Below are 21,519 nucleotides of genomic sequence, written 5' to 3'. Positions count from 1 at the left end.
TTTATATTTTTCAATTTGTCTTTATGTTATTAATCCATTTAGGATGAATTTTTGTGTATGGTGGGAGGTAGGCCTACAAATTTATTTCTCCTGTATGACTAGTCCATTGCCTCACCATCATCTTATCTTTCACCATTGACCAGAAAGCCACTACTCTCATACGTTAATTTTTCATATACACACATGGCTGTTTCTAGGCTCCCTGTTCTGTTTACACGGATGTATTTGTGTAACCTTCTGCTAATACAACACATTTTAATTACTGTATCTTTATAACAACTCTTTTATTTTTTTTTTTAATGTTTATTTATTTCTGAGAGACAGACACAGAGTATGAGTTGGGGAGGGGCAGAGAGAGAGAGAGAGAGAGAGAGAGAGAAACAGAATCCAAAACAGGCTCTAGGCTCTGAGCTGTCAGCACAGAGCCTGATGCAGGGCTCTAACCCATGAACCTGAGATCATGACCTGAGCCGAAGTTGGATGTTTAACCCATCTTGGGTTACGGAGCCAACCAGGTGCCCCTATAGCAACTCTTAATAATGATAGAGTAAGTTCATTCTCTTTAATCTTCTTCAAGTGTTTTCCTTTAGTTATTCGTGGCCCCTTATTCATCCACATAAATTTTTGAAACAGCTTGACAGGTTCTGAAAAAACTTAAGATTTAGATTGAACTAGCTTGGCTTTTATAAATTATTTTGGGGCGAATCAAAATTTTAAAATACTGAGACTTCCTGCCCAAAAACATGGCTTTATTCTCCATTTATTTAGGTCTTTGTATATATTCTTCAATAATGTTTTATAAATTTTTCTATAAAAGTCATATGTATATTATGTTAAATTTAATCTCGCATATTTTATAGTTCTGTGACTAAAAGAATAGGATATTTTAAAATTACATTTCTAAATCTATTGTATCTGATGGTACTCAAGTGCCATTAGTTTTAATGTACAGTTTTGTAAGCATTTTCCTTGATGAATTCTGATTACTTCTACTAGATTCCCTTAAATTTCATATGTATATAATTATATCATCTGTGACAATGGCAATTTGGTTTCTTATTCTTCTATTCCCCATACCTCTTATTTATTTTCCATGTCATATTGAGCTAGCTAGGACATCCAGTACAATGCTAAATCCAAGTGGTGACAGCAGGCATCTTAAATTATTTCTGACTTTAAGAGAATGCTTCTAATTAATTCACCATTAAATGTGAAGTTCACATTAAGTTTTATGTAGACATCTTTTTTTTATTCACAGTTTTTTTTTAAGATTTGTTAACTTAAGATGAGCATATTTTTCTCTGTCAATATGTTAACATGGTTAATTACAGATTTTATAAAGTTAAACCGTCTCTGTCATCCTAGAATAAACCCTACTGGTATTTATTAAATACCAGTCTGAGATTCACACCTCAGGCTTGGAGAAGGTGATTAGAGCCTGCTGGGTAGCAGGGATTTCTGGGATAACATGGGTTAGAGCTCTTTCATAGGAAGCTGTTCACTGAGATGTCAGTAACATTTGCTGGGATACCATAGGCCAAAGCTCGTCTAATGGAAGCTGCCTGCTGGAATATGGGCACGTCAGAGATGGCATATAGAAAACTGCCCACTGCAGTGCCAGAGAAACTCACTGGAGGGTGACCTCCACTGGGTTTCCCACATACCGATAGCTGGGCCTTAGGAGGAAAAAAAAAGACCCAAAAACTGGGAAGAAAAGCTTCATCCTCTACTATGCCTTGCAGGACCCTTCTAGCACACTCTATTAACAAACCTACCATTGCATCAGTTGGCAAAGGGTCCAGTTCAATTATCAAAAGCCAGGACAACAAGAGATAGATTTGGATCTGAGAATCAGTAAGTTCACAATTTGCTGTCTTAGTCAAGTTCATTAACTCCTAATTTAATATAAACCCCATAGCAGTTCTATGCAATCAGTACTATCCCCATTGTATAGGACAGGACACTGAGGTTTACAGAGGTGAGGTAAATGTCTACAGCCATCCATCTAGAAAGTAGCCAAAATAAGACTGAACTCTGATAATTTGATTCCAGAACACTCTCTTAACCCACTGTACTCTCTGCCTCCAGATTCACCTGAGTAACACCAGTTAGAAAACTGATAACAGCCATCCTGGCCTGGGCTGAAAAGGCAGCCATGAGAATGTTGGTGACAATGACTAGGAGAGACATTTCAGAATAAGATTTAACACTCCTGAGACCAACAAAATACAATAGTTACTCCAGGATACTCTCAGCCTCAAATGTTCAATCCTATGACCCATAAGGACATTTGCATTTTACAGATTAAGTTCAGAAAATAAGGCCCTTATAAATCTAAGGTATACATAAATGACCAAAAATAAATCCTGAGAGTAGCACAGAACAAACTCTAGTATTCATTTAATATGATTTTACATAAAATTTATAACCAATAATTATGCTTATATGGAGTAATTACACAAATACAGGCACACACATACACACCCTCCAGCATGATATTCTTAGGTCTGAGTTTGTTTTTACATATACCATAAATATTCTTAAGTTAATTGAAAAGAGAACTTCATATAAATGTTGATTCCTGTTCAAATTGTTCTTTGCTTAGCTTTTCTCAGCCTTTTTTGGCTTTTAGTGTCAAAATCAATATATAGTAATAAAAGCATTTGAGAGGATGTCTAATTGGAGTTTGTTTATACTTTAGACATCCTCTCAATCACTTCTATTATTGTATATTGATCTTTTGGCAGTAAAAGAAAGAACTCAAGACATCACCTCTCCCAAGGTATCCACATCCTAATCCCCAGAATTTGTGAATATATTATATTACATGGCAAGGGAGAATTAAGGTTCCAGATGGGATTAAGATTGCCAATCAACTACCGTGAGATGGGGAGATTATTCTGGATTATTCAGGTGAGCTCAATGTAATTACAAGGGTTCTTATAAGTAAAAGAGAGATGCAGGAGAGCCAGAGAGTGCTACAGTGTGAGAAAGACAAATTCTCCCCTGGAACCTCTAAACAGAAACACAGCCTGGCATACACCTTGATTTTGCCTGAGACTCACTTGAAATTTCTGACTTGCTCCTCTGTAAATAATAAATTTGCATTATTGTAGCTACTAACTTTGTAGTCATTTGTTATAGCAACCATAGGAAACTAACACATCCTGCCCCATCTTCTGAACCAGAGGATATTTTGGATTTAAGATCCCCAAATCCCTGTTCAAATAATAATCATAGAAATGTATTAATCACTCTTACTTATTTGGCCACACATCTACAGCTTGTTCACATTCTAAGGCCTCGTCTTTGAAATTTGTCTTGTCTGTGTACAAACTATTCCCCACATCTAAACCCTGCAGCTTCACATTCAGAACTGCTATTTTAAGATAGTAATTTTTCATTCACTCATTCAGTTAGTCAGTCAACAAGCATTTATACCTCTAGCTGGACCTCAGACACCAGTATATAACTCATGCCCAACAGATGTTTCAACTTAATATTTCCAAAACCAAATTCCTGATTTTCCTACCCAATCTACAACTTCCAGTCTTCACTTCAGTTGATGCAAAGTCCATTCTTCTACTTGAGCAGGCCAACATGCTTGGAGTCATCCTTGACTCTTTCCTCCCTTCCCAATTCCCATCCAATCCATCAGCATACGGTGCCTGATGTATATTCAAAACGTGGACACTACTTAGCCACCTTCATGATCACCACCCATGCAAGCTGCTATTTTCCCCTGCCTTAAAACCTTTCGCTGGTCTTCGGCTTTAACCCCTTCAGTCTATTTCCAATGCAACAGCTGGATCAATCACACTTAAAACATAATTCTGATCCCTTCATTCCTCTGCTCAACAATTCCCATATTTTCCCATCTCACTTGGAGGATCAAAAGCCCTGCTCCTTACTCTGCTGTCCACTATCATTTCTATGATGCTTTGCAGTACTCACTCAACTCTAGGAACACCAGTCTCCTCCTTGTTCCTGGAACAAGTCAAACACACTCCTACCTCAGGGACATCGTTTGCTGCTCCCTCTACATGACTCATTCCCTCAATGAGGCCTTTCTTGTCCACTTTATATAAAAAGTCAACCCATCACACCCAACCCTTGTCCTTCTGCTACTTGATAGGTAACTTAACCTGTTTGATTTTTCTCCATAGTACTCATCACTATCTGATAGATTATATATTTGCTTGTTGGTTTGTTGTCCATTTTTCTTCTCAACCCCATTAAAATGTGAGCTCCATGAAAGTTGAAACTATTTTTTGTTCACTATTTTACCTTCAATACCTAGAATTGTACCTGCCATATAATAGGCATATATACAAATATTTTTTAAGTAAATGAATCAATCAATCAGTATTGAGCTTCTTTTATGTAAATAACTGATCCAGGCCCTAGGGATACAAAGACAAATGAAACACAATATTTGATATTGGAGAATTCGTAGGCTAGAGCAACACTGTTCAATAAAACTTTCTGTGATGATGGAAATATTCTCTATCTGCATTGTTAAACATGATAGCCACTAGAAAATGTAGCTACTGAGCACTTGAAATGTGACTACTGTGATTGAGGAAATAAATTTTTATTTTATTTTATTTTACTTTAATTACTTTTAAATTTAAATTTAAAAGGCCATATGTGGCTAGTAGTTACAACACAGGCTTAAAAGAGATAGATACTTAACTTCTAATACTGGTGTCACAGTAGAGATATGCAATAAAATGCTTTGGGAATCCAGAGAAGAGAGTCACCAATGCTGCCTGACTTTAGTTCCTCCCAATAGACCTTCCAAGAGCACTCCATGCTTTTCCCTCACATTATTTTGTATTGCTGTAATTACTGTTTACTTATAATTATTTACTTGATGTCAACCTTCCTTACTAAGGTATGACAACTGGAGCTGTGACCATCCTTAGCTACTGACAGAATGCTTTGCACATAGTAGGGAAACAATAAATACTGGTTTGACTGACAAGCAAGATAGTTATAGGACTCTTCTTAAGGAGGTAACATTTGTGATGGAGTTTAAAGGAAAGGTAGGAGTTTGCTAGGCCAGAGCCAAGATAAGGTGGAGGGAATGGTAGTTAGGGAAAACAATATGTGCAAAGGCCAGTAAGCATGGGAGCACGTTTATTAGTGGTACAGGGAGTTCAGTATAGTTATAATACATTTATAAAGACAGATGTACTTGCTTCTTACTGCTTGAAAGTTCAAGTTAATAATTTTGTGAGTAAGAAAGTCCAAAATCCAGTATGAAATTAAGAGTTGGACAATTTTTTAGTGAATTGTTATGAAGTAGACTTAGACATTTTTCAAATCTTTAGCCCATATCAGCCCTGTTATAAGTGTAGACTAAAATTTCCCTAACTTTTTCCTGATCTAGAATATTATATATTTCAGTTTATGGGGACCTTAGAGATTATTTAACTGAAGGCTTCTTTGGTCAAATGAGGAAATTAAGACTCAGAACACACAGTTAATTAATACAGAAGTGGGACCATAATCCAGATGTTTTAGCTTGCAGTCTAGAGTCATTACCAACACACAGCAATTACACAACCACATTTCATCTGCTTACTCTGACACAAAGCAAGATACTGGTCCCAAAATATGTCATTAATAACCTCTGATCACCTTTTAAAACATACAAGGAGAAGACTCGGTCATAAATTCTCTACGTATGAGAAGAACCATTAAGGCTGCCCAATACAAACAAACAACAATTTTAAGCCTCAAGAAATAGTAACAAACTTCAAAAGAGTTATTTTAGTAGTACAGTGTGGAATGATTTACTATTTCCACAAGCACAACAGGGTGAAAGTTCCATGCGGTATATCAAAATGTCAATTTCACTACAAATCTGGCTTCCCATCCTGATTCAACCACTCTCTGGCTGGGTTACCTAGAGCAACTTGTTCAACCTCTCTAAACCCCCCATTTCTTAATTTATAAAATGTGCATATTTGATCTCCAAGGTCTTTTTGGATTTTATGGTTTTCTTGTGATTTTGCTGAGTTGGAAAGAGAGAAAAAGCCACAGAACAAATTCCTACTTGGACAGAGGTTTATTTATGCTGCTTATCTGCAGTCAAACTGACAATCTTAACAATATTTGATACCATTGATATTTCTCTGCTCATCTATAAATCCATCAGACTATACATAAATCACATGACCCAAAACTGGAACCAGTATTATATCCTTTTCTGTATTCTGCATTTAATGTACAATCCAGAAATACTGTTGACTCTGTTGTCCCAGCATCTTACCCACTTGGTACTAGCACTCCAAGACTCAAGATTCATTCTGAGAGTTTTCGGGGAGTCTTCCTTTGCAAGCTACCACCAATCTTTTACATTAAAAATATACTGACTTCCCCAGGTATAGGTGGGATAGAGGCTATACTTTGTCCATCTTTGTATTTTTTGAGAGAGAGAGAGAGAGAGAGAGAGAGAGAGAGAGAGAGAGAGTGTGTGTGTGTGTGTGTCTGTGTGTGTGTGTGTGTGGTGGGAGTGGGGGAGGGGCAGAAAGAGGGAGAGAGAGAGAGGAAGAGAGAATTCCAAGCAGGGTCCATGTTGTCAGCACAAAGCCCGATGCAGAGCTATAGTTCATAAATGGTGAGATCATGACCTGCCCCGAAATCAAGAGCTGGATGCTTTACTGACTGAGCCAACCACATGCCCCTATCCATCTTTGTGTTATCTTCCTTTAAAATCACTGAAGGTCCTGGAAAACAACAAGGCTTAATTTATAACAAACAAGAAAAAATAGAAATAGTTTATTGCTATTGTCTTACTACATGATATGCATGTATGTGGGCCCCCGAATAGAATCACAATGGTTTACTTTCCACCACTGAAATAGAAAACTTATGTATTTTTCTTTCCATTTCCATCTTTCATGCACAAATACAGGTAAAAATTTTTCCTTTGACAAATTTTTTTTAACGTACATGATGCTGATCCCTACTTTCTTGAGCTGTCTTAGATACATACCTAAGTATTCACAATACGTCTCTTAGAATATGAGAATAATCTCCCACAAGCACAATTAAGAACAGATGGTTAAAAACTTTAAGGTAGTATTTGCATAAAAAGATCATCTTGCTTTCACACTGTAGAGTTCTATATTACTTTTAATTGTTTTCCCTGAAAGAAAGTACTCCCTTCCTTAACCAAAAGATAACAAGAAAATTTGGCTTATTTTTTTTTTTAACTGAAGAGGAAACAATTCATAGCAAAGGCACTATGCCGAAGAAAATAATACATAAAGGAATATGTTACACTGTGAATAAAGGTGTCACATCAGCTCAAATGTATGAGAAACTTACACTAAATCTAATAGACTTTAGCCACCTCATTTTTCCAGAACCCAGAACAAACCTGAAGCAATTCAAAAGCCCCTGCACCAATATCATGTACATATTCAAAAAACAAACAAATGAACAATACAAAAACAAAAATCACCCCAATGCAAAGTTCATTGACTTATTGTTTTCTATAAATTATGGTAAATCAAGTTTGCTATTTTGGTTATCTTACATTCCCACTGAACTTTTGCCCAGTTCTGATTTACAGATGGAAAATTGGATAACAGATTAGCAGCTTGCGAACAAGGTGATGGAAACAGTTAGGGAGAAACTATCAAAAGCAGACATAAACACTGAAGGAAGAGTTCATCGTCAACTAGAAAAGCTCAACAATCTGGTCATTACAAAAGTGATTAATAAAAAGAAAAGTAAAAAAAGAAAAATGCCACTTCATAAGAGACAGCCCTAGATGGTCTGTTTTGTTCCACACAGAAATCTGCCACCCAGACCACAGTTGATTAGACTACAGCCGATCATGTAATATAAAGGCAGCCAAAAGTCAGCTGAACAATGAGCTTGAAGACAACATGGTAAGAAAAAACTTTGCCAGAAACAAAGAAATGTCCAATAAGATTCTTAAAACAAACAAAATTCCAATCAGATTCCATTTTTAATAATTTGATTTGAATAAATGGGAGAAAAATTAGGCTATTAGCCATAGGAAATGAAGCTTGAAAATGCTCTAAGATCCATGAACAACTAAAAGCAAATTGGAGTCATAAAAAAAATCAAAGATATAAGGAAGCACAAACCAAGAGTGAGCAAAATCTGTGATGTTGACAAAATGGATAAATGTGCGAAGCAACGATTTATTAGATAAGAAGAAATGAGACATAGATTAAACAAGAGGAGATATATGGAGATTCTACTATCCGAATCCCCCGAACTACCTTAGATCTATTTCTAATCTTGAGCTGTTTCTCCTATTCTTGGATTTCTGTGAGACTCTATCTCTTTTATTTATTCTTCAAAAAGTCCCTAATCAAAGCTAACCTGGAAATGTCTTTATTCCTTGAAAACCAAAATGCCTAACATGTCCTTTGTCCACAAACTCTGGGAGCAGTATCATTTTCTCACTCATTTGTTAAAAGTTCTTTACATATCAACTCTATGCATCTATAATATATGTTTATCATTTGACTTTTAACATAATAGTAGGCAGCATCCAGTTATTGAGCAGTTACTATGTTCCATGCACTGTAAAACCCACTTTACAGGAATTATTTCACTGAGTCTTCAAAGTAACCATATAATGAAAAAAGTTTGACACTGAGAGTTTAACAAATTGGCCTAAAGTCATTTAGCTAATAAAAGAAAGATGAGTGTAAATAAAATCCAGATAAGTGTCACCATTCCTATTATTATTATTATCATTATTATTAATTTTGGTGAAATACACATAACATAAAATTTACCATCTTAACCATTTTGAAGTGTACAATTTCGGTGACCTTAAGTACATTCACACTGTTGTACAACCATCAGCACCATCCATCTCCAGGAGACTTTCACCTTACAAAACTGAAATTCTGTGCCCATTAAACAATAACTCCCAATTCCCCTCATCCTCATCCAGCCCCTGGCAACTACCATTTTAATTTCTGTCACCATGAATTTGGATATCTCATAATATATAGAGTATTGTGCTTTTGTGATTGGCTTATTTCACCCACATACATGCCCTCAATGTCCATCCATATTGTAGCATGTGTCAGAACTTCCTTCTATTTTAAAGTAATTAATATTCCAAAGTATACACCACACTTTGTTTATTCATCTGTCAATGGATACTTGGGTTCCATCACCCCCTTGGATATTGTGAATAATGCTGCTATGTATACAAATATCTTTTCAAGTCCTTGTTTACAATTCTTTTGACTATATGCCAGAAGTAAAATTGCTGGATCACATGGTAATTCTATTTTTATTTATTTTTTAAGTTTATTTTCTTTATTTTTGACAGAGAGAGAGCACAAGAGGGGCAGAGAGAATCCCAAGCAGCCTCCATGCTGTCAGCGCAGGGCCTGATATGGGGCTTGTACCCAGGATACATAAGATCATGACTTAAGCTTAAATCAAGAGTTAGATGCCTAAATCATTGAGCCACCCACGCACCCTGGTAAATCGATACTGAATTTTGGGAGAACTGCTGTGCTGTTTTTCATAGCAGCAGCAACATTTTACACTTCCACCAATAGTGGACAAAGTTTCTAGTTTCTCCACATCCTCACCAACATTTGTTATTTTCTGTTCTTTTTGTTATAAGAGCCATCCATTTTTCTTTTAATTTATGTGTTTGGAGTGTGTTTAAAATTCAGAAGTTTTAGGGGCACCTGGATAGCTCAGTCGGTTAACTATCTGACTTCAGCTCAGGCCATAATCTCACGATTTGTGGGTTTGAGCCCCACGTTGGGCTGTCTGCTGACAGTACAGAGCCTGCTGGGGATTCTCTCTCTCTCTCTCTCTCTCTCTCTCTCTCTGCCCCTCCCAGCTTGTGCTCTCACAAAAATAAACATTTAAAAAAACTAATCAGTTTAAAATTTTTCCCGTAGATAAATTATCAATCTTTAAGGTTTTAATATCTTCAAAATTTTTCACCATCCCAAAATTATATACACATTAATTTCTACTACATTTTTAGGACTTCTTTAATCTATCTAGGATCAATCATATGAAGGAGAAGCTAAACAGTAATTCTTTGGTCTCAATAATTAGATAATTGTCCCAATGTCATTTTTAATAATCTATTATTACTCAGTTGGTTTGAAACTCTGTATTTATTATATGTTGAATGATTATATAAAGAAATAAATTTCTAAAGTACATACTGTTTCTATACTATAAAAATAATGTTGATTACTGTAGCTTTATAATGCAGTAAAGTACCTGGTAGGACCAGTCTCTCTTCACTACTCTTGTTTATCAAAAAATATTTTAGGCTTTTCTTGGGGAGCCTGGGTGGCTCAGTCCGTTGAGCTTCCGACTTCAGCTCAAGTCATGATCTCGCAGTCTGTGAGTTCAAGCCCCACATCAGCCTCTGTGCTGACAGCTCAGAGCCTGGAGCCTCCTTCAGATTCTGTGTCTCTTTTCTCTGCCCCCACCCCTATACTCTCTGTCTTTCTATCTCTCTCTCTCTCTCAAAAACAAATAAACATTAAAAAATTTTTTTGATTTGTTTAGAGGGGAGCCAAGATAGGGGAACAGCATGGAACTTTTTTGTGTGTCTTGCGTCCATGAAATATAGCCAGACCAACACTAAACCATCCTGCACACCTAGAAAACTGATTTGAGGATTAACAAACAATCTGCACAACCTGAACCACAGAATTCAGCAGGTACGTGACGCAGAGAGGTGAACTTGGGGAGCAAGAAGCTGCAGCGGGTAGGGAGCCACTTTTGCAGGTGAGGAGAGGATGGAGACTGAGGGTGGTGGGGAGAATACGGCAAAAGCACCCCTCCCCAAAAGCAGCTGCAGAGAAAGTGGAATATAGAAACAGCTGCAGGGACTAAACTAAAAAGGGAGAAAGGAGAAAGGAGAGAGTTTAAATTCCATTAAGACTGTAAATGGGGGGGGGGGGCGGCGCCTGGGTGGCTCAGTCAGTTAAGCATCCAACTTCAGCTAAGGTCATGATCTCACAGTTCATGAGTTCAAGCCCCGCATCGGGCTCTGTGCTGACAGCTCAGAGCCTGGAGCCTGTTTCAGACTCTGTGCCCCCCTCTCTCTCTCTGACCCTCCCCTGTTCATGCTCTGTCTCTCTCTGTCTCAAAAATAAATAAACGTTAAAAAAATTAAAAAAAAAAGACTGTAAACAGGGAGCACAGAGTCTGCAACTCCACAGCTTGATACCTGGCAGTGCTCTGGTGGGAAGGGTGAATCCCTGGGAACAGAGTGGGGTCCGGGAGGTTCTCAGGCCACACAGGGAAAAACGGATCCACTGCTGGAAGGACATTTGGTAGAGGCTGTGAGGCCGCCAGGGCCCAGCAGACCACAGAGAACAGCCACATTCACTGGTGCTGGAACAACGTTGTTAAGGGTGAAGCCTAGTGCCAGATGTGTGTTGTGATTTTCCATAATCCCTGAAACCCTTCTGCTACACTATCTCGCGATCTTTTTGGGGGGCGGGCTGGCTCCTGGCCACAGTCTCGGGGCGCCGACAGCAGCAGGGTCCATCAAGCGTTCCTGGGTGCAGCCAACATTCGGCCATTGCTCATTAAGCCATTGCTCGGTGAGATCCTCCCGCAGAGGGGCTGAATGGGTCAAAGCTGCAGTTCTTCAGAAGTAAGGGGCCAGGGAAAACAGCCGCATCTGAGGCAAAACTCAGGAGAGAGGTACTGCCTGGGGCTTGGTCACGGACAGTGAAGAAGCGGGGAGTGGACAAAAGCTGAAGACAAAGGACGGTTGTGGGATTGCTGATCAGGGAGAACAGAGTTCTGATACAAGAGACTGGGTAGCTGGGTGACGCCATTTTCACCACCCTCGCGCATGTGCATACGCACCCATGAGCGCCAAAACAATCCAGTAAGCTAGCAGCACTGACAAGTGGAGAACAGAGCCGTTACACCAAGCCCTGCCCAACTGGGCCCACCTCACTCTTCAAGAACACAAGTCTCACCGCCTGCTTAGTTTATGGACTATAAAGCGCTTCATGGTCTGACTTCTAGGGGAAAGCAAAATAATTTCAGTCGTATTTCAGTCTGTTAGCAGGTCCATCTATTCAATTTTCTTTCTTTTCTTTCTCTTTTTCACTTCTTTTCTTTTTCTTGAATACAGAATGAGAAAAATTCATTTTTATTTTCAATTTTTATTAAAAATATTTTTCTTTCATTTTTTTACTATATTTTTTACTTTTGTGTAAATTTTTTCAAATTCTATTTTACTTCCATCATTTCATTTTAGTCTACTTCAGTGTATTCACTTTTTCAAATTTTTAAATGATTTCCTTTTTTTCTTTTTCTTTTTTCTCTTTTTCATTTCTTTTCTTTTTCTTGAATACAGAATGAGAAAAAATTCATTTTTATTTTCAATTTTTATTAAAAATATTTTTCGTCAATTTTTTTCCACTATATTCTCTACTTTTGTGTAATTTTTTTCAAATTCTATTTTACTTCCATCATTTCATTTTAGTCTGTTTCAGTGTATTCATTTTTTCAAATTATCAAATGATTTCCTTTTTTCCCCCTTTTTTCTCTAATATATCAAACCACTTTCAACACCCAGACTAAAACATACCTAGGATCTAGCATCATTTATTCGACTTTTGTGTGTGTGTGTTTTGAATTTTTTAATTTTAATACTTTTTATTTAAATTTTTTTATAATTTTAATTTTTCTACCTCATTAATTCCCTTTCTCCCTTCAACATAATGAAACAAAGGAATTCACCCCAAAAGAAAGAGTATGAAGAAATGACAACCACGGATTTAACCAACACAGATACAAGCAAGATGTCTGAACCAGAATTTAGAATCACGATAATAAGAATACTAGCTGGAATTGAATATAGACTAGAATTCCTTTCTGAGGAGATAAAAGAAGTAAAAACTAGTCAGGATGAAATAAAAAGTGCCATAACTAAGCTGCAATCATGGATGGATGCTGTGGCGGCAAGGGTGGATGAGGCAGAACAGAGAATCAGTGATATAGATGACAAACTTATGGAGAATAATGAAGCAGGAAAAAAGGGAGATTAGACAAAAGAGCATGATTAAGAATCAGTGATTCATTAAAAAGCAAAAACATCAGAATCATAGGGGTCCCAGAAGAGGAAGAAAGAGAAATAGGGGTAGAAGGTCTATGTGAGCAAATCATAGCAGAAAATGTTCCTAACCTGGGGAAAGACACAGACATCAAAATCCTGGAAGCACAGAGTACCCTCATTAGATTCAACAAAAACTGACCATCAAGAAGGCACAACATAGTCAATTTCACAAAATACTCGGGCAAGGAGAGAATCATTAAAGCATCAAGGGAAAAAAAGTCCCTAACCTACAAGGAAAGACAGATCAGGTTTGCAGCAGACCTATCCACAGAAACTTGGCAGGCCAGAAAGGAGTGGCAGGATATACAAATGTGCTGAATCAGAAAAATATGCAGCCAAGAATTCTTTATCTAGCAGGCTGTAATTCAAAATAGAAGGAGAGATAAAAAGTTTCCCAGACAAACAAAAATTAAAGAAGTTTGTGACCACTAAACCAGCCCTGCAAGAAATTTTAAAGGGGACTCTCTGAGGGGAGAAAAGATGAAAAAAAAAAATACCAAAAGCAACAAAGATTAGAAAGGACCAGAGACCACAGGAACTCCAACTCTACAAGCATCACAATGGCAATAGATTCATATCTTTTAGTACTCACTCTAAACGTCAATGCAACCAATGCTACAATTAAAAGACATAGGGTAGCAGAATGGATAAGAAAACAAGATCCATCTATATGCTCTTTACAAGACCTAAAGACGTCAGACCTAAAGACACCTTCAGATTGAAAGTAAGGGGATGGAGAACCATCTATCAGGTTAAAACCAGAGTAGCCATACTTATAACAGACAATTTAGACTTTAAAATAAAGACTATATCAAGAGACGCAGAAGGGCATTATATCATAATCAAGGGATCTATCCACCAAGAAGACCTAAAAATTGTAAACATTTATGCGCCAAATGTGATAGCACACAAATATATACATCAATCACAAACATAAACTCATCGATAGTAATACCATAATAGTAGAAGACTTCAACACCCCACTCACAGTAATGGACAGATCATCTAACCAAAAAATCAACAAGGAAACAACCGCTTTGAATGACACACTGGACCAGATGGACTTAACAGATATATTCAGAACATTTCACCCTAATGCAGCAGAATATACATTCTTCTCCAGTGCACATAGAACGTTATCCAGAATAGACCATACACTGGGACACAAATTAGCCCTCAGCAAGTACAAAAATATGGAGATCCTACCTTGCATATTTTCAGACCACAATACTATGAAACTAGAAATGTTTCTTATAGTTACAAGAAAAATTTTGGAATGGTAACAACTACTTGGAGACTGAAGAACATCCTACTAAAGAATGAATGGGCTAACCAAGCAGTTAAAGAGGAAATTGAAAAGTATATGGAAATCAATGAAAATGATAACACCACAACCCAAAACCTCTGGGACGCAGCAAAGGTGGTCATAAGAGGAAAGTATATAGCAACCCAGGCCTTCCTAAAGAAGGAAGAAAGATCTCAGATACACAACCTAACCTTACACCTTAAGGATCTGGAAAAAGAACAGCAAATAAAACCCAAAATCAGCAGAATACAGGAAATAATAAAGATTAGAATAGAAATCAATGCTACCGAAACCAAAAACAAAAAAACAAAACAAAACAAAAAAAAAAACAGTAGAACAGATCAATGAAACCAGGAGCTGGTTCTTTGAAAGAATTAACAAAATTGATACACCACTAGCCAGTTTGATTAAAAAAAAAAAAAGGACCCAAATAAATAAAATCAAGAATGAAAGAGGAGAGATCACAACCGGCACAGCAGATAAAAACAATAATGAGAGAATATTATGAGCAATTATATGCCAAAAAAATGGGCAATCTGGAAGAAATGGACAAATTCCTAGAAACATATACACTACCAAAACTGAAACAGGAAGAAATAGAAAATTTGAACAGACCAATAACCAGTAAGGAAATCAAATTAGCAATCAAAAATATCCCAAAAAACAAGAGTCCAGGACCAGATGGCTTTCCAGGGGAATTCTACCAAACATTTAAGGAAGAGTTAACTCTTATTCTCTTGAGGCTGTTGCAAAAAATAGAAATGGAAGGAAAACTTCCTAACTCTTTCTATGAAGCCAGCATTACCTTGATTCCAAAACCAGACAGAGACCCCACTAAAAAGGAGAACTATAGACCAATTTCCCTGATGAACATGGATGCAAAAATACTCAACAAGATACTAGCCAACCAGATCCAACAATACATTAAAAAAATTATTCACCACGACAAAGTGGGATTTATATCTGGGATGCAGGGCTGGTTCAATATCCGCAAAACAATTAACATGATTCATCACATCAATACAAGAAAGGACAAGAACCATATGATCCTCTCAACAGATGTAGAGAAAGCATTTGACAAAAATACAGCATCCTTTCTTGGTAAAAACTCTCAAGAAAGTAGGGATATAAGGAGCATACCTCGAGATCATAAAAGCCATATATGAACGACCCAACAATAATATCATCCTCAATGGGGAAAAACTGAGAGCTTTCCCCCTAAGGTCAGGAACAAGACAGGGATGTCCACTCTCACCACTGTTATTCAACATAGTATTGGAAGTCTTAGCCTCTGCAATCAGAAAACACAAAGAAATAAATGGCATGCTAATTGGCCAGGAGGAGGTCAAACTTGCACTCTTCGCAGATGACATGATACTCTATATGGAAAATCTTAAAGATTCCACAAAAAAACTGCTAGAATTCATCCATGATTTCAGCAAAGTTGCAGGGTATAAAATCAATGCACAGAAATTGGTTGCATTCCTATACACCAACAATGAAGTGACAGAAAGAGAAATCAAGGAATCGATCCCATTTACAGTTGCACAAAAAACATAAAATACCTAGGAATAAATCTAACCAGAGAGGTGAAAATCTATATGCTGAAAACTATAGATAGCTTATGAAAGAAATTGAAGAAGACACAAAAAAAAGGAAAAAGATTCCATGCTCCTGGATAGGAAGAACAAATATTGTTAAAATGTCAATACTACCCAAAGCAATCTACATATTTAACGCAATCCCTATCAAAATAACACCACCATTCTTCACAGAGCTAGAACAAATAATCCTAAAATTTGTATGGAACCAGAAAAGACCCCAAATAGCCAAAGCAATCTTGAAAAAGAAAACCAAAGCAGGAGGCATCACAATCTTGGACTTCAAGCTATACTACAAAGCTGTAATCATCAAGACAGTATGGTACTGGCACAAGAACAGACACTCAGATCAATGGAACAGAACAGAGCACCCAGAAATGGACTCACAAACGTGTGGCCAATTAATATTTGACAAAGCAGGAAAGAATATCCAATGGAAGAAAGACAGTCTCTTCAGCAAATGGTGCTGGGAAAACTGGACAGCAACATGCAGAAAAATGAACCTGGGCCACTTTCTTACACCATGCACAAAAATAAACTCAAAATGGATGAAAGACCTAAATGTAAGACAGGAAGCCATCAAAATCCTCGAGGAGAAAGCAGGCAAAAACCTCTTTGATCTTGGCCGCAGCAACTTCTTACTCATCACGTCTCCAGAAGCAAGGGAAACAACTATTGGGACCTCATCAAAATAAAAAGCTTCTGCACAGCAAAGGAAACAATCAGCAAAACTCAAAGGCAACCGATGGTATGGAAAAAGATATTTGCAAACGACATATCAGATAAAGTGCTAGTATCCAAAGTCTATAAAGAACTTATCAAACTCAACACCCAAAAAACAAATAGTCCAGTGAAGAAATGGGCAAAAGACATGAATAGACACTTCTCCAAGGAAGACATCCAGATGGCCAACCGACACATGAAAAAATGCTCAACTTTACTCATCATAAGGGAAATAAAAATCAAAACCACAGTGAGATACCACCTTATTTATACCTGTCAGAATGGCTAACATTAACAACTCAGGCAACAACAGATGTTGGCGAGGATGCAGAGAAAGAGGATCTCTTTTGCATTGTTGGTGGGAATGCAAGCTGGTACAGCCACTCTGGAACACAGTATGGAGGTTCCTCAAAAAGCTAACAAGAGAAATACCCTACAGCCCAGAAATTGCACTACTAGGTATTTATCCAAAGGATGCAGGTGTGCTATTTTGAAGTGACACATGCACCCCAATGTTTATAGCAGCACTATCAACAATAGCCAAAGTATGGAAAGAGCTCAAATGTCCATTGATGGATGAATGGATAAAGAAGATGTGGTATATATACATACAATGAAGTATTACTCGGCAGTTAAAAAGAATGAAATCTTGCCATGTGCAGCTACGTGGATGAAACTAAAGGGTATGATGCTAAGCGAAATTAGTCAGAGAAAAACAAATATCATATGACTTCACTCATATGAGGACTTTAAGATAAAAGACAGAAGAACATAAGGGAAGGGAAGTAAACAATATAAAAACAGGGAGGGGGACAAAACAGAGGAGACTCATAAACATGGAGAACAAAATGAGGGTTACAGGAGGGGTTGTGGGAGGGGGGATGGGATAAATGGGTAAGGGACATAGGAATCTACTCCTGAAATCATTGTTGCACTATATGCTAACTAATTCAGATGTAAATTTCAAAATAAAAAATAAAATTAAAAAAATAAAAAAATACCAGTCAGAGTGGTCAAAATGAACAAATCAGGAGACTATAGACGCTGGAGAGGATGTGGAGAAATGGGAACCCTCTTGCACTGTTGGCGGGAATGCAAACTGGTGCAGCCACTCCGGAAAACAGTGTGGAGGTTCCTCAAAAAATTAAAAATAGACCTACCCTATGACCCAGCAATAGCACTGCTAGGAATTTACCCAAGGGATACAGGAGTTCTGATGCATAGGGGCACTTGTACCCCAATATTTATAGCAGCACTCTCAACAATAGCCAAATTGTGGAAAAAGCCTAAATGTCCATCAACTGATGAATGGAAAAAGAAATTGTGGTTTATATACACAATGGAGTACTATGTGGCAATGAGAAAAAATGAAATATGGCCCTTTGTAGCAATGTGGATGGAACTGGAGAGTGTTATGCTAAGTGAAATAAACCATACAGAGAAAGACAAATACCATATGTTTTCACTCTTACGTGGATCCTGAGAAACTTAACAGAAACCCATGGGGGAGGGGAAGGAAACAAAAAAAAGAGGTTAGAGTGGGAAAGAGAGCCAAAGTATAAGAGACTCTTAAAAACTGAGAACAGGGGCACCTGGGTGGCGCAGTCGGTTAAGCGTCCGACTTCAGCCAGGTCACGATCTCGCGGTCCGTGAGTTCGAGCCCCGCGTCGGGCTCTGGGCTGATGGCTCAGAGCCTGGAGCCTGTTTCTGATTCTGTGTCTCCCTCTCTCTCTGCCCCTTCCTCGTTCATGCTCTGTCTCTCTCTGTCCCAAAATAAATATTGAAAAAAAAAATTAAAAAAACTGAGAACAAACTGAGGGTTGATGGGGGTGGGAGGGAGGAGAAAGTGGGTGATGGGCATTGAAGAGGGCACCTGTTGGGATGAGCACTGGGTGCTGTACAGAAACCAATTTGACAACAAATTTCATATATTAAAAAAATAAATAAATAAAAAATAAAAAAATAAAAAGTAAAAAAACCATAAGAAACTCTTAAATATGGAGAGCAAACAGAGGGCTACTGGGGTTCTGAGGGGGGGATGGGCTACATGGGTAAGGGGCTTTAAGGAATCTACTCCTGACATCATTGTTGCACTATATGCTAACTAACTTGGATGCAAATTAAAACAAATTAAATACAAATGTAAATAAATAAATAAATAAATAAATAAATAAATAAAAGCATTACTATCCTAGGAAAAAATAAATAAAGAATCCTTTAGGCACAGGGATACATTGGTGGATATCAAGCCAAAATGCAATTAGCAGTTAGGGTAGTTAAAGCATCCTTTCTCAAGACTTGAGGTCTTAGAATCCTCCAATAACTGTTGTACTTCCTTTCTCATCAAATCATCTGAAGTCATTATATTCTTCTGACTATGGTTTCTCTCCACTCTCCTTCCTACAACTAATTTTTTCTCCCAGGTTGATAGCTTTGATAGCCCTTCTTAATTTCAAAAAATGTCTCCCACCCATTTACTGCCCCTCTCTCCTGAATCATTTCCTGAAGATGGCTGAACTGTCACAGAACTTGCATTATAACATCCAATAAGATATACCTCGTTTGTCTCTTTGCCACAGGTCTAGCATTATCATTTGCACACCATGTGTCAACCATGATGAGTCAAAAATGTTCTCCAAAACACAGATGGCATAAAGAGAGGCCACAGAGGAAACTACACAAGTTGTAAACACATTTATCTCAAGAAAGCATGGTGGAAGGCTCATTAAACAACAACATTTGCAGTACAAGGCACTAACATCTATTTGCAGTGTATTCAGCAAAGAATCCAATACAGCAGGTTTCATTGACACAGAAGTTAAAGAAGCACCTTGAGCACAGAAATACATATTTTAACAGCATGTTGTGGCCTGGAGAGGGCAAGACTGGCAGCAGGGAGACAGCAACATTTCAGAAAGTAATGGAAACCTGAATCAAGTCAATGCCAGCAGGAATGTAGAGAAAGGCATAATATCTGGTTGAATATGAAGGGTAAGGCAGATGTTTTCTTAGATAACTTCCAGAGTTATTCTTGAGTTACTCCTACATATTAGTTTAGTAAATGTTTATTAAATGAATGAATGAATGGTTTGTTTAGAACCATATTTACTACTATTCAAAGGAGGCCATCTACAGACCAGCTGTCAAACTGTTGTTTGTTACTGATCCATAACAAGATAAGTTCACTCTAAAAGGTAAATTAATTAGTCACAAATCATATTGTTAATTTAGCAGATATTTTTAACATTCCTATGAAGAATACAGTACATTTATTCACATTCTGGCATAATCTGTTAATTTCATTAGGCACTAGCACTTCAAAAATATGTATGATTCTGGTTGGATCCTGAACAAGAGGTAACTAAATTTGCATCATTTGGGGACCCAGAAGTGGTAAAGTCATCTGACATTGTCTATGGGATCAGAGCTAAACAAAGAAGATGTTGGTGTCAGGGTGGTGGTCTAGGACAGACTTCTGGAACTTACTGCGATAGTTCTGAGGAATGATTCATTTGATTGATATATGGGTATACTTGTGGAAATGTTCTTATCTTGAACCCAGAGAAATGGCTATGCTGACATTTCTGTGACCTGTGGCTAGATTAATAACTATAGTAATTGCCAGAAAAAAATGGGTAAATTGAACTCCATAAAAGCCAATGGCTGTTCAAAACATCTTACTTCCTGAACTGCAAGTATCAAAAAAACATATGTAAAAAATTGGTTTGACCACCTGCAGAACTTTTATTGATGGTTTGTGAATATGAAATGGATTTCAGAAAGTCATCATTCAGTTAGTATGCTTCCAGCTGCATATATCTAAAAACCTAAATCAAACTGGTCCCCTCAAAGAGGGAACGTTTTTGCTCACATAAGTAAAAGTCTAGAGGTAGGGTGGGCGTAGGTCTTGACTTAATACAATGAGTCCAGCCCCATTCCCCTGCATTGCTCTAGGTTCTTCTCTCCTCCATAGGGATTTCACCCTTAGCTGGCAGAAAAGTAATCACAACTATTCTGACCTTACACCCTTACTCTTTCCATGGCTCCCTCTGATAAGTGGGGAAGCATTTTCCAGAAGTGTCCCTCCCTCAAATCTCCCTTCATGTCCCATTTGCCCAAATGGGTATATGGGCCAATTCTTGGGCCATATCTCTTATGCCAGTTTACATCTGGCATCTTAAAACAGACACTGGCACTGGCTTGGCAGTAAAGCTTTACTATGATTTTCTTAAACTAATTAGGGCCCATCCTTCTAGTTGAGGTCAATACCCCAAACCTCTTACCTACTGTGAAATGGATGACTCAATGCCTACATCCAATACAAGGTCCAACACAAACCTCATTAATGAATAGACAACCTACAGTGTAAACTAATAAAGACAAACAGTAATCTAGAATGTTATAACATGAAGAATGTCACAAGGGATGTTTTTGATAATAGATATTTCCAAAAGAAAAATACTGCCTAAAGAGAATTGGGAGACTGTCAGTGTGTCTAACAGTGACCAAAGAAAATTATGTTTTGATTCTAGAAGGTGGATTCCAGTAATTTAGGCAGAAATAACTGTAGGGCAGAGAAGGATTAACTCCAAGTTATATTAGCCTGAGGAGACTTCCCCTGAGCAAAACCTAATCTCTTTTCTGCAAATCCTATGCTCACCAAACAAACTTCTGAACTATTATTTGTCTTTCTGAGTGACTGACCCCCACATAAAAGGAATGCCTATTGAAGAAATGCTCCTGATTTAAAA

General features: G+C 37.5%; 1 long non-coding RNA gene across 1 annotated transcript in view; it reads right to left on the bottom strand.

Moving 5' to 3' along the window:
• LOC109499778 overlaps positions 1 to 21,519 on the bottom strand; it is a 607,757-nt gene that overhangs the window by 478,346 nt on the left and 107,892 nt on the right. The gene's annotated exons all lie outside the window — the stretch shown is intronic.

Source organism: Felis catus, chromosome B2, assembly GCF_018350175.1.
Source record: "Felis catus isolate Fca126 chromosome B2, F.catus_Fca126_mat1.0, whole genome shotgun sequence".
NCBI lineage: Eukaryota > Metazoa > Chordata > Mammalia > Carnivora > Felidae > Felis > Felis catus.
This window is presented reverse-complemented; position numbering and strand designations above follow the sequence as displayed.